The sequence below is a fragment of the Polypterus senegalus genome, chromosome 4, assembly GCF_016835505.1.
Source record: "Polypterus senegalus isolate Bchr_013 chromosome 4, ASM1683550v1, whole genome shotgun sequence".
Taxonomy (NCBI): Eukaryota; Metazoa; Chordata; class Cladistia; order Polypteriformes; family Polypteridae; genus Polypterus; species Polypterus senegalus.
Window position 1 is genome coordinate 53,747,432 of NC_053157.1, and position 11,586 is coordinate 53,759,017.

Here is an 11,586-nt window from a genome sequence, read left to right on the forward strand (position 1 = left end):
AACTGAAAACATCTCTCTATTATAAAAAAAAATCCTGGGAGGGAGACTTGGGAGACGAGACGTGATCTTCTCGGAAGACAATTTGGTGTCTCATGAGAGACACTTTAACATCACGCGAGACAAGGCAGTGAGACAACATTTAAAACATGTTCACGGACATCTAACCTAGCAGTTGTTGGAATGCTTTTGGAAGACAGACATCATGTAATCCCAGCTCTTAAAACAACAACAAGCGACAAGCAGAACACACAACGCGAGAGGTAGAGACGCAAAGTGGCAAAAGGACAGCTGCTGTACAGGCTTTTAAATGATCGACGCGCAGCGCAATAAGCAGAACACGCAGTGCGCCAGAAGCAGCAGCAATAAGCCAACAGATGATCCAACCGCTTCTCCTTAGCATGCGTTCAACTGCCCCCTCCCTTTTGCAACGCGAGCAGCATTATACATCCTGCGAGACACATTTAACCATGCCCGAGGCCGGAAATAAAGGACAAGTATTGTTTTTACAAATGTTTTAAAGTAAAAGTGAAAATAATGCAAATGTAATAATTCCCATGAAAATAACAATCTCTTTAAATTGTATATCCTGTAACCTAAACCCGGGGGTAGGCGAGCAAAGTGAGCAGGGGGCGGAGCCCCCTAGTATTAATAAGATTTCTCCTATTTTAGATTTCTTTGATCCAGCTGGTTGCATACAGTGTTTATAACCCTGATGTCTTCAATATATAACACTAAAAAATGAGCAGTGGCTTTTTTGGAATGCCAGTTCTGATAAAGCTGAACCAGGATGTGTGTATATGTGTGCAGACTTGCCAAATGTTAACATGAAATTACTTAACTAATGATATTGTCCCTCTTTTTCTAATGATTACTGAGACTTATAACTTTTTTTTTATTATTTGTGCCTGAAAAACTCAGTCAAACAATGGGATTCTGGTGTCTGGTCTGTCTCAACTGGCATCAGATCAATGTGACTTCATCATTATCTAAAATAATGCAGCCATGTAAATTTTAATGATATGTAAACTGGGAGTGTCACAATCACTCACTGCGCAGGAAAATATATTGGCTATGAACTGCCTAAACTGAAACAGCAACATCTCAAGTTTAGATTTGAAATGTTTTGAGGTGAAAAAGATAAGACCACAATAGCATGAGAAGAACACATGGACTACAGCCACTGCACGACTTGAACGCAAGGCTCTGGGGCTCTCTGGTGTAGCACTAACCATCGTGTGTGGCCAGAAGTTTGTTGTACAGCATGAAACCAGCAAGCAACTTACCACACCAAGACGCTGCTCTTCTTTGAAACAAAGGATTCATACTGCTGGCTTCTTTTGCACTACGTGGTGTACATGTAAGTCAGTTTTGGTAGCTTCTTCAAATTTAGTGCTTTTAAAAGGTCCTCCTTCTTGGGGGTAGAAGATCACAATGTCATATATGTCTTGTGCTCAATGCACTGCTTGACATTGCTCTGCTTTCTTTAATTATTGTGGCAACCAATAACTAAATAACAAATACATGTTTCTGGACTTTTTGTAAACTCTTACTCTGTCTTGCATAGACTTACCTGTGAAAAGGTAAAAGGTTTTAATACTTAGAATAAGGACCTATAGCCTTCAGGCTCCATCACTAAACTGGAAAGGTCAGGTTGCACATGCACAAACATCCAAATATAAACTGAGAACACTGCAGGGCCAATTGGTCCAGGCCCTTAAACAGAAACAGACTTACAATAGCCCAGCATGAAGACAATTGTAACAGCAATATTTTTTCCAGATAAGAAATGTCATTAAGCATATGATGATAATTGGAAACGATCTGTATTAAAAAGAAAAAGATAGTAATAGTTATTTATTTTATACTATTTATATATAATATTTTATTTATTATACAAACATTTTAATTAGAAGTTAAATTACTGAGAAAAGCATATTTCTTTATTTTGCAGTGTCTGTTCTGCTCCACTGGCTCTTAATACAAAACACAGACAATGAGCAGTCAAAAACAAAACAAAAACAAACTTCATTAATTAGTATTAGCATTTGCATGAATGAGAAAATTTAAAAAGTTGTACCATCTTCCATGCATCCTGGGTTCAAATTCCAGCAGCCCAAAGAAGTACAGTTGGATTAATTGGAATTCCTCCTGTGAGAGTTAAGTGTGGGTCCCATGATGGACTGGTGCTCTGTCTCTGGGCTGTTTCTTGCTTTGCACCGAGTGCTGCCATGATATTATAAAGGCCTTTGCAGCCCTAAAATGAATTAAAAGGGTGCAAGCGTGTGATGAGATGACAACTATTTGCCACTGTGTAAAAGGACATCTCTGGTGGAGAAGAAGGGTCACTCGTTTCTTAGTAGCTTCACTTAAAAGTAAATACAAACAATGTCTGTAATGTGATGAAGGCTTAAATTGTGCCCTTCTCTCTGTGACATTGTTGTAGCTTCCTAAAAAAGAACCAACAATTTATAGAAATACACTCGCAACAGAGCATTACTGCTATTTTTGTCATCGGTATCAGAAAATAGGAAGTAGCTAATATATCTGTTAGTGTAAGGAAATTACGTATATTTTAAAAAAAAGAGCATAAAGTCTTCAAACAAGAAAAGTGAAGTTACACAATGGTGATATTCTGCAATTTTATACTTCTTTTAATTCTCTTGACTAGTGTGGCAGAATAACATTTGCAGGCAACTCAAATCTGGAGGACAATTCCAAGCAAACAAGTCCAAAATATACAGAATATTTAATTAATGGAACAAGGAATGGTTAGTTCTGGAAAACAGACTGCGGTTGGCTGGCACCCTGCCCAGGGTTTGTTTCCTGCCTTGCGCCCTATGTTGGCTGGGATTGGCTCCAGAAGACCCCATGACCCTGTAGTTAGAATATAACGGGTTGGATAATGAATGGATGAATGGATGGATGGAAAACAGGCCGAAATCCAACAGGCAAATGAAAGGCTGCGTCAAGAAGTACAACTTGAACTTCGACAGGTGCTGGGTAAAATTGAAGAGCGCATTGAGAAAAACTCGGTTAAACTGAGCACGCTTGCTGATCAATTGGAGCATCTTAGTGAGACATTCACGAATCGGATCGAAATAGCCGAACATCTAGCTGCCAGTGCCGAGGAAAGAGCAGTAAATGTCAGTTCGGAATGTAAAAAACTTGGAGACAGACTGGCTGCTTTAGAAGATGGGAGTAGAAGGTATAATGTCAGAATTGAAGGCCTGCCGGAGAATCGAAAGTTTAAACCCTGTGAAATTCGAACTGAACTTTTTCTAAAATAATCGGGGCGACTTTAAAGCAGAATCTGAGATAGCAGCGCTTACACGACGCTGATCAAACACCGTCAGACCCCGACCAAGATCTTTTATAGTTCATTTTGAACGATTATCATTTAAGTTAGAGGTGATGGAACTCCTCAGAAAAAGGAAGATATTATATATGAAAATTGCCACATTCGTCTTCCCTGACTTCTCTCCAGCAACAGCTATCAAACGCCGCCTTCTATAATATTAAACAGCTGCTACGCAAGCCAATGTCAAATACGGCCTCCTGTATCCGGCAAAACTGAAAGTGGAATGGCAGGGTCATTTCTATGTCTTCGCTAGCAAGGAGGAGGCAGAAAATGAATTAAGAAAGCTGATCCCGGACTATTCTGATACATAATTGTGAGTCATGGCGGTAAATGATAAAGCTAGGATTAATAATCTACTGTCTGATCTATTTGTTTTAAAATACGGGTTTTTATCAGCATATATTCTCATATTCTTATATTATTATTACTTATTATTACTTATCATTACTTAGTATTACTAGGGCTAAATGTTTATGTTTTATTGTGCTTAATTACGTTTTCCTCCTCTTTTTTCTTTTCTAATTATTTCATGTGTACCCTAAATGAGACTGTTCAATATCATACCCTTGGTTTGCTGTTATTGCTATTACTGCATTAAGACTTGTTATGCTTGTTTTGGACACATCTTTAACACCATCACCTGGGTTTATTATCTGGGGATATCATCTTAATGCACTAAAATTGCTGAAGATATATATATATATATAGTGCAAGATTCTTTTCTTTTTTTTTTTTTTTCCTCTTTTAAAGACTATATTGGTAACAGATATCTCTATCTTTTAACCTTAAAGCGCCACTGCATGGGGGCTTGATGTGCTTTGGACGTGCTCTGTCTCTGGGTATGTCAGAGGACTGGGACTGCATGAAGTGGGTTTTAGCCTCACCTGGGGAGGCAAAAAGGAGGGTGGGGGTTAAGGGGAAGAGAAAGAGATCAGGATTGATCTATATCTAATCTATCATCTCAATCTTTATAATTATAACTATCAACGTAATAATAAGCTGCATGGCAACAACTCTTGGGGGAATAGGAAATTAAGACCTAAACTATTTCACTTCCAGTTAAGACTATAATATGACACCAAAAACTCAGAATCAGTGTCTCCATGATGGGACAGTTAACTTCGTAAGCTGGAATGTTAAAGGCCTGAATCACGAATTAAAGAGAAAGAAAGTACTTTCTCACCTAACAGGTCTAAATGCTAAAATAGTATTTTTACAGGAAACCCACTTACTAAGTAAGGATCAGTTCCGCTGCAAAAGACTGGACTGGCCAAATGTTCCATTCTAGTTTTACAAAGAAAACTAGAGGGTGGGAATTCTCATACATAGAACAGTACCATTTGTAGCATCAGATGTAGTATTGGATCCTGAAGGGAGATATGTGATGGTCATGGGAGACTTATCTAACTGTAAAATGATTTTGATAAATGTTTATGCACCTAATGTTGATGATAAGGAATTTATACAAAATTTATTTGCATCCATTCCCAATCTGAACACTCATAAACTTATAATGGCTGGGGACTTTAATTGTGTTCTAAATCCACTTTTAGATAAGACTTCCTCCACAGGGGGAACAGCAACTAACACCGCAAAGATAATTACAAAGTTTATAACTGATCACAACTTATCAGATCCCTGGAGGTTTTAAACCCAAATTCAAGAACATATTCTTTCTACTCACCAGTACATCATTGCTACTCAAGGATTGATTACTTCTTTATAGATAATAACTTCTTGCCTAAGATTAAATCTTGTAAATACGATGCTATTGTTATTTCAGACCATGCTCGATGATCTTGGAGCTGAAATTACTAAGCCCCATACACTCACCCAGCAGATGGCGCCTCAATCCGCTTCTATTAGCTGACGAGAATTGTACTGAATTTATATCCAAACAAATTGAATTCTTTCTAGAGACAAATACATCCCCTGAGATCTCTGCAGGAATACTCTGGGAAACTCTTAAGGCCTTCTTAAGAGGACAGATTATCTCATATCTTTCCCACAGAAATAAATCCGCGAAGAAAGTAGCAGAGATAAAAAGCGAAATTACTAAAATAGATGAAGAACATGCCAGACTACCAAGCGAGACTCTACATAAGAGGAGGCAGGCTCTACATTCAGAATTAAACCTCTTGACAACTAAAGAAACCGAACAACTAATTTACAAATCCAGACATCATTATTATGAACATGGAGAGAAAGCTAATAAGCTTTTAGCGCAACAAATTCACAAGCAAGATGTACGCAACGCAATCTCGTAATTACTAACACTAACGGAGATAAAATCATCGAACACAAAAATATAATGTACACTTTTAGAGACTACTATAAATCCCTATATACTACTGAGTTTAAAGAAGACAATATACAATCTAATGCATTTCTGGATAAATTACAGATACCACAAATTGACGCTTTTAGTGTGGAGGAACTCGATAAACCTCTGTCATTATCAGAATTACTGGATGCTATAAAGTCACTCCAAGGTGGAAAAGCAGCAGGCCCTGACGGCTACCCTGCAGAGTTTTACAAGAAATTCTCCGCTCAGCTAGCTCCCTCCTATTAGCAACATTTACAGAAGCCAGAGATAACCAATCTCTTCCACAAACCTTTCGCCAAGCACTAATCACTGTCTTTCCAAAACAAAATAAGGACTTATTACAATGTGCATCATACAGACCAATTTCACTTCTGAATAACGACGTTAAAATACTCTCTAAAATCATAGCTAGAAGGATGGAGAAAGTGCTCCCTCAGTAATATCACAAGACCAAACTGGATTTATTAGGGGCCGACACTTATCTTCAAATCTTCGACGCCTGTTTAATGTAATATACTCACCAACTAAATCAAACACCCCAGAAATATTATTATCATTGGATGCAGAAAAGCATTCGACATGATTGAATGGAAATACCTTTTACTATTTTGGAGAAGTTTGGGTTTGGCCCGAACATTTGTGCATGGATTAAATTACTGTATACTAACCCAGAAGCTTCAGTTTGCATCAATAACATTTGCTCAGACTACTTTAAACTAGAACGTGGCACAAGACAAGGATGCCCTTTGTCACCACTGTTGTTTGCAATTGCCATTGAACCACTGGCAATACATTGTCGAAATACTGATCAGATAAAGGGGATTAGCAGAGAAGGACTGGAACAGAAAATCTCATTATATGCAGATGACATGGTACTGTATATATCGGACCCAGAAAATTCTGTGCCTGCAGTCTTAGCAGCACTCACAGAATTTCAAAAGCTCTCTGGTCTCAGAATTAATCTGAATAAAAGTGTACTCTTTCCGTGAATTCGCAAGCATATAATATTAGATTAGACACCCTTCCTTTTATCATTGCAGAACAGTTTAAATACCTCGGGTAAACATCACAAGTAAACATAAAGCTCTTATCAACAAAATTTCGTCGTCTGCATGGAAAAAATTAAACAAGACTTGCATAGATGGTCAACCCTTCATCTCACACTAGCTGGAAGAATTAACACTGTTAAGATGAATATTCTTCCTAAGCTCCTTTTTATTTCAAAACATACCAATATACATTAATAAATCGTTCTTTAAGCAATTAGATTCAACAATAACCTCATTTATTTGGAATTCTAAACATCCACGCATCAAAAGAGCGACCCTACAAAGACAAAAGGCAGAAGGGCATGGCTCTACCTAACTTCCAGTTTTATTACTGGGCGCAAATATACAGTCGATAAGAACCTGGACACAAATAGAAGAACATACACAGGCATGGACCGCAATAGAAGTAAAATCCTGCAGTACTTCTTTGTATTCCTTGCTTTGTGCTCCAATAAACACACGCTATCGGCAATACACTAATAACCCAATTGTGCTCCACTCACTTAGAATCTGGAACCAATGTAGAAAGCATTTTAAGACGGAGAAGCTTCTTTCTGTGGCACCCTGCAAAAGAACCACCTCTTTCAACCCTCACAAACATATGCAGTTTTAATATCTGGAAAAATTTGGAATTAACTTGCTTAGAGATCTTTATATAGACAACGCCTTTGCATCCTATGAACAATTACATTCCAAATTTAACATTCCAGCTACAAATTTCTTTCACTATCTTCAAATCAGGAACTTTGTTAAACAGAACCTTCCAGATTTTCCTCATCTTGCACCCTCATCCACGCTGGAAAAATTATTGCTCAATTTCAAGGAGTTAGACTCCATCTCTACAATATATAAAATCCTTTTACAATCCCTTCCTTTCAAAGATCCAAGAGGACACTGGGAAAATGACCTCTCAATTAATATATCAGAAAAGGAGTGGAAAGTAGCAATGCAGAGAATTCACTCAAGCTCCATATGCAAAGCATACAATTATACAACTCAAAATTATATATCGAGCACATCTGTCTCGACTAAAACTCTCCAAAATGTTTCCAGGGCATGATCCAACCTGCGAACGTTGCAACCAAGCCCCAGCCTCACTAGGTCACATGTTCTGGGCCTGCACCAAATTAACATTATTCTGGACAAAAATTTTAATTACCTCTCAGACAGTCTTGGACTCACAATCCCTCCTAACCCATTAACAGCTGTGTTTGGGGTTCTTCCAGAGGGTCTTAAAGTGGAGAAAGACAAACAAATTGTGATTGCATTCACTACACTGTTGGCACGCAGACTTATTCTGATAAACTGGAAGAACCCAAACTCTCCTCTTTTAAGTCAGTGGGAAACTGATGTGTTATATTATTTAAAATTGGAAAAATCAAATACTCAGTTAGAGGATCTGTGCAGACTTTTTTCAAAACATGGCAGGATCTAATCAGTAATATTTTGAAATGATTTTATAAAGCACAGAGAATTTGTTGATTTAGGTATTTTTACAAGCCTTAAATTTTACACCGTTTGGCTTGCTCTCTCTCTCAAGGGTGGGGATCGATCTGTTCTTAGCATAATTCTTTTTTTTGTAAAAACTTGATTGCTATGTATTGATTGTAATAAAATTAATAAATAAAAAAAAAAGAAAACAGGCCGAAAAAGGTGCAATACTGCTTTCCTAATGGGCGTTTTCTCTGATGGGCTCGCATATGCCTACCAGTTGAGCCTTTGCCAAAATGATTGAAGCTACACTAGTTAAACCCTTTCAAATCTGAGCCTGGTGTTTCTTCTAGGATAGTAAGTAAAACTACTTCTGGGGTCAAAGATGCTCTACAAATATCAGATCCACCAGGTCACAGTGCCCTCTAGCTGCCCCTGGAAACACTTCTCAGGATTTGTCAAAGGTACCCTCTCTGGCAGCTCCTTGTTCTTGAAATTTGTGCTTGGCTCCTCCTATCATTGTCTGTTACCATGCAACATTACTCTGGTGTTGATGGTAGGAGGAAATCCGATGTCACATTACACAACTTACAGTTGTGAGTTAAGTCAGATTTATGTTGTGTTACTGGATCATGTAAATTTAAATGACAGGAGATCACTTGACATGTCATATTTATGGATTGTTTTCCCCTTCCAGCACAATCATGCTTAACCCTTTTTGTGACAACTAATAGCCTGCTTTCTGACAGAGCCCATGCTGTATAAAGGGTTAGCAGGTATTGTGAGTCCAGCCATAATTTCAGCCCTTTTTTTCAGTCTCTCGTGGTACGTAAAACAAGAAACATCAGCTTCAAATGAACTTCTCTTCTGTTTGTCCATTCCAGAAGATCCATATTCCTTATTCCTCATTACTGCATTATATATATTGTGTTTCTGGCTGAGCATTCAATGGTTCTCAGACCTCACATGTACACAGATACTGCCCCTTCAACTAAAGAAAATATCAATCAGAGTGAGTTGCAGTCTAGATGAAAGTCAGTCGCTGGGCATGTCACATTATGCAATCAACTTCATGGCGGTGTGCCTGTTGACTGCTTCCAACCCGCTACGATTAAGTAAATGAAACTATAACTGAAAATAACTGGAATGGTCATGTAATGTGACACAGCCTTAAGAGGAATAAAAGAAGGAGCTTCACAGACACTCTTCACTTTAGCATTGTGCTTAAGTGTTCTGCAATAATCTTTAATGAAGTGCCTGTTGTATTTTGGAGAATTTAGTGATTTTTAATCTTTTACTTGTGATTTTCTGTTAACCTACTTGGATACTTGGGTCACAATAGTTTTACTCCTTTAGCCAGGCCACTTTTGAAACAGGCTCATCCCGTTCTTCACCAAAAACCAATGTTTAAGCTGCCAGCTGCTTTTTGCAGGGAAGGATGCTGTGCAGCAGTTCTGTGGTTTTGCTTTCTCTTCTTGTGCCAAGAGGCTGTACTGCACCTGCCTCTGTGGGTGTGACGAGCCAGGAAGAGCCTGGTAACACTGCATTACTAATCACATTCTTTCTGTTAAATGAATATTTCTGGTCTTCCTACCTTCTGTACCGTACTGTGTACCTGCCATCCACTTTTACCAATTGAGATACGCTGTTATGAGCAGGTTAACAGATCAAAGGATGCTAAAAAGAAATTTTGGGGCATTAGCCAGGCTACCCTGTTTACACTCTCAAAACAACAAAACAAATAGTGCCCTTGGCACACAAATAACTATGGCTTCCTTTCAGCCTATTGGTAACATAATACAGTATTTCTTCCATGGGAGATCTGTCCTTGTTGAGGGCCACTTCCAAAAAAATATTACCTTCCATGGACAACCTGTCTTTATAGTCTATGGGATGGAAGGGGTGGAGTCTACTCTGGGAGCTGTGGGTGGTGCTAGGTGTTCTCTGTGGTGGAAAGAGAAGATACAGTTAGCACCCAGCAACCCCATCATCCCAGAGTGGTAACACTTACCTTATAAGGAGCCAGGAAGGTGATTCAGAGGTGCAAATGCATGACACTATATTTTAAAAAGCAAAGACCAGGATAAAATCAGACACTAAAATTCATTTAGTGGCTGAATACAGTTTTTATTTGGGTTCAAAACCCCAAAATATTTCTGCCTAAAGACTTGTTCACATCTCAGATGCATAATGTACACTAAAAATGTATTCTATTTATGTCACTCATTCACATTAGCTTGTGAATTTAGTCCAAAAATGAAGATAAACATGAGCAAGTACAAAAAGTAATAAGAACAGCAGGGTTTGGTAGGAAGCCACTTCTCATGTTTCAACCAGGGTTCCACTCTGGTGGAGGTTAAAAAAACTAATTTAACCAATTTTTTTTTATTTTTTAATGATAACTGTGTTGATTATTAAGTTCCTACATGTCAAAGTACCTTCTGCAATGTTACTTGCGTTTTGTGGGTGGTTTCCCAAAAGGCAGGACTATCAGCCCATCACCACAAATGAGACAAACATGAGGAAAATCCATAGTCCCTTGCGGTTCATTGTGAATGCACTCATGGTGGTGGTGAGTTCTTTTTTGTCAATTGCTTTTTTATTCTTGTGATTTACTGGATTTCTGTGACCTCTCACTCTGTCATTTGACCATTCTTTGCATTTTGTATTAGAGCTTTGATTGATTTTTTGTTTCACTATTTTGACGGTATTGCCTTTTATGTATTTTGTGCTCTTCATAGCTTTAATGTTTCAGACATTTTTAAAAGAAATCTTTTATTTATAAAGATACTATGCTTGGCATTTTCTGTCTTGCCTGGGTTTGACATTTTTCCCTCCTGTATTGGCATTTTGAATAATTTCGGGGCTCTGTGTGCTTAGGAACATTCTAGTTCATAACAACGCAAGACTGAAAAAATTAATATTCTAGCAAAAACTGAAACCAAAGCCAAAAGATAGTTTCAAAGTCAAAAATCCTGGGTGTCTTATCCCCTATTACCAATACTGAAATTTGAGTTTTAGATTTGATATTCAATGAGAACACCAAAAAAAGTGCCACCATTTTATGTAAGGTTCACAAAACAACATTACACCTTATGATCCCAGCTATTTCATGATTGGCCGTGAACATTGAAATTAAAAACAATATGGCCATGCAAAAAATGAAAATGAAAATAAATTAATTCCATATATTATTCAAAATCATAGTGCTAGAATAATATGATACTGAATGATGACTTCACTGAAACAATGCTAAAATTTTTAAAATTAAAAAGGAAGAACTAGAAAGCAAAGGAATGTAAAGATTCTCAAAGCATGCCTAAAACAATGGAAAACAAACACAAGGAAAAAAATATAACAAATTAAAATATAAAAAATAAACAAAATAATCCAACCTTATGCCAAAAGTTTTTAACACTAAA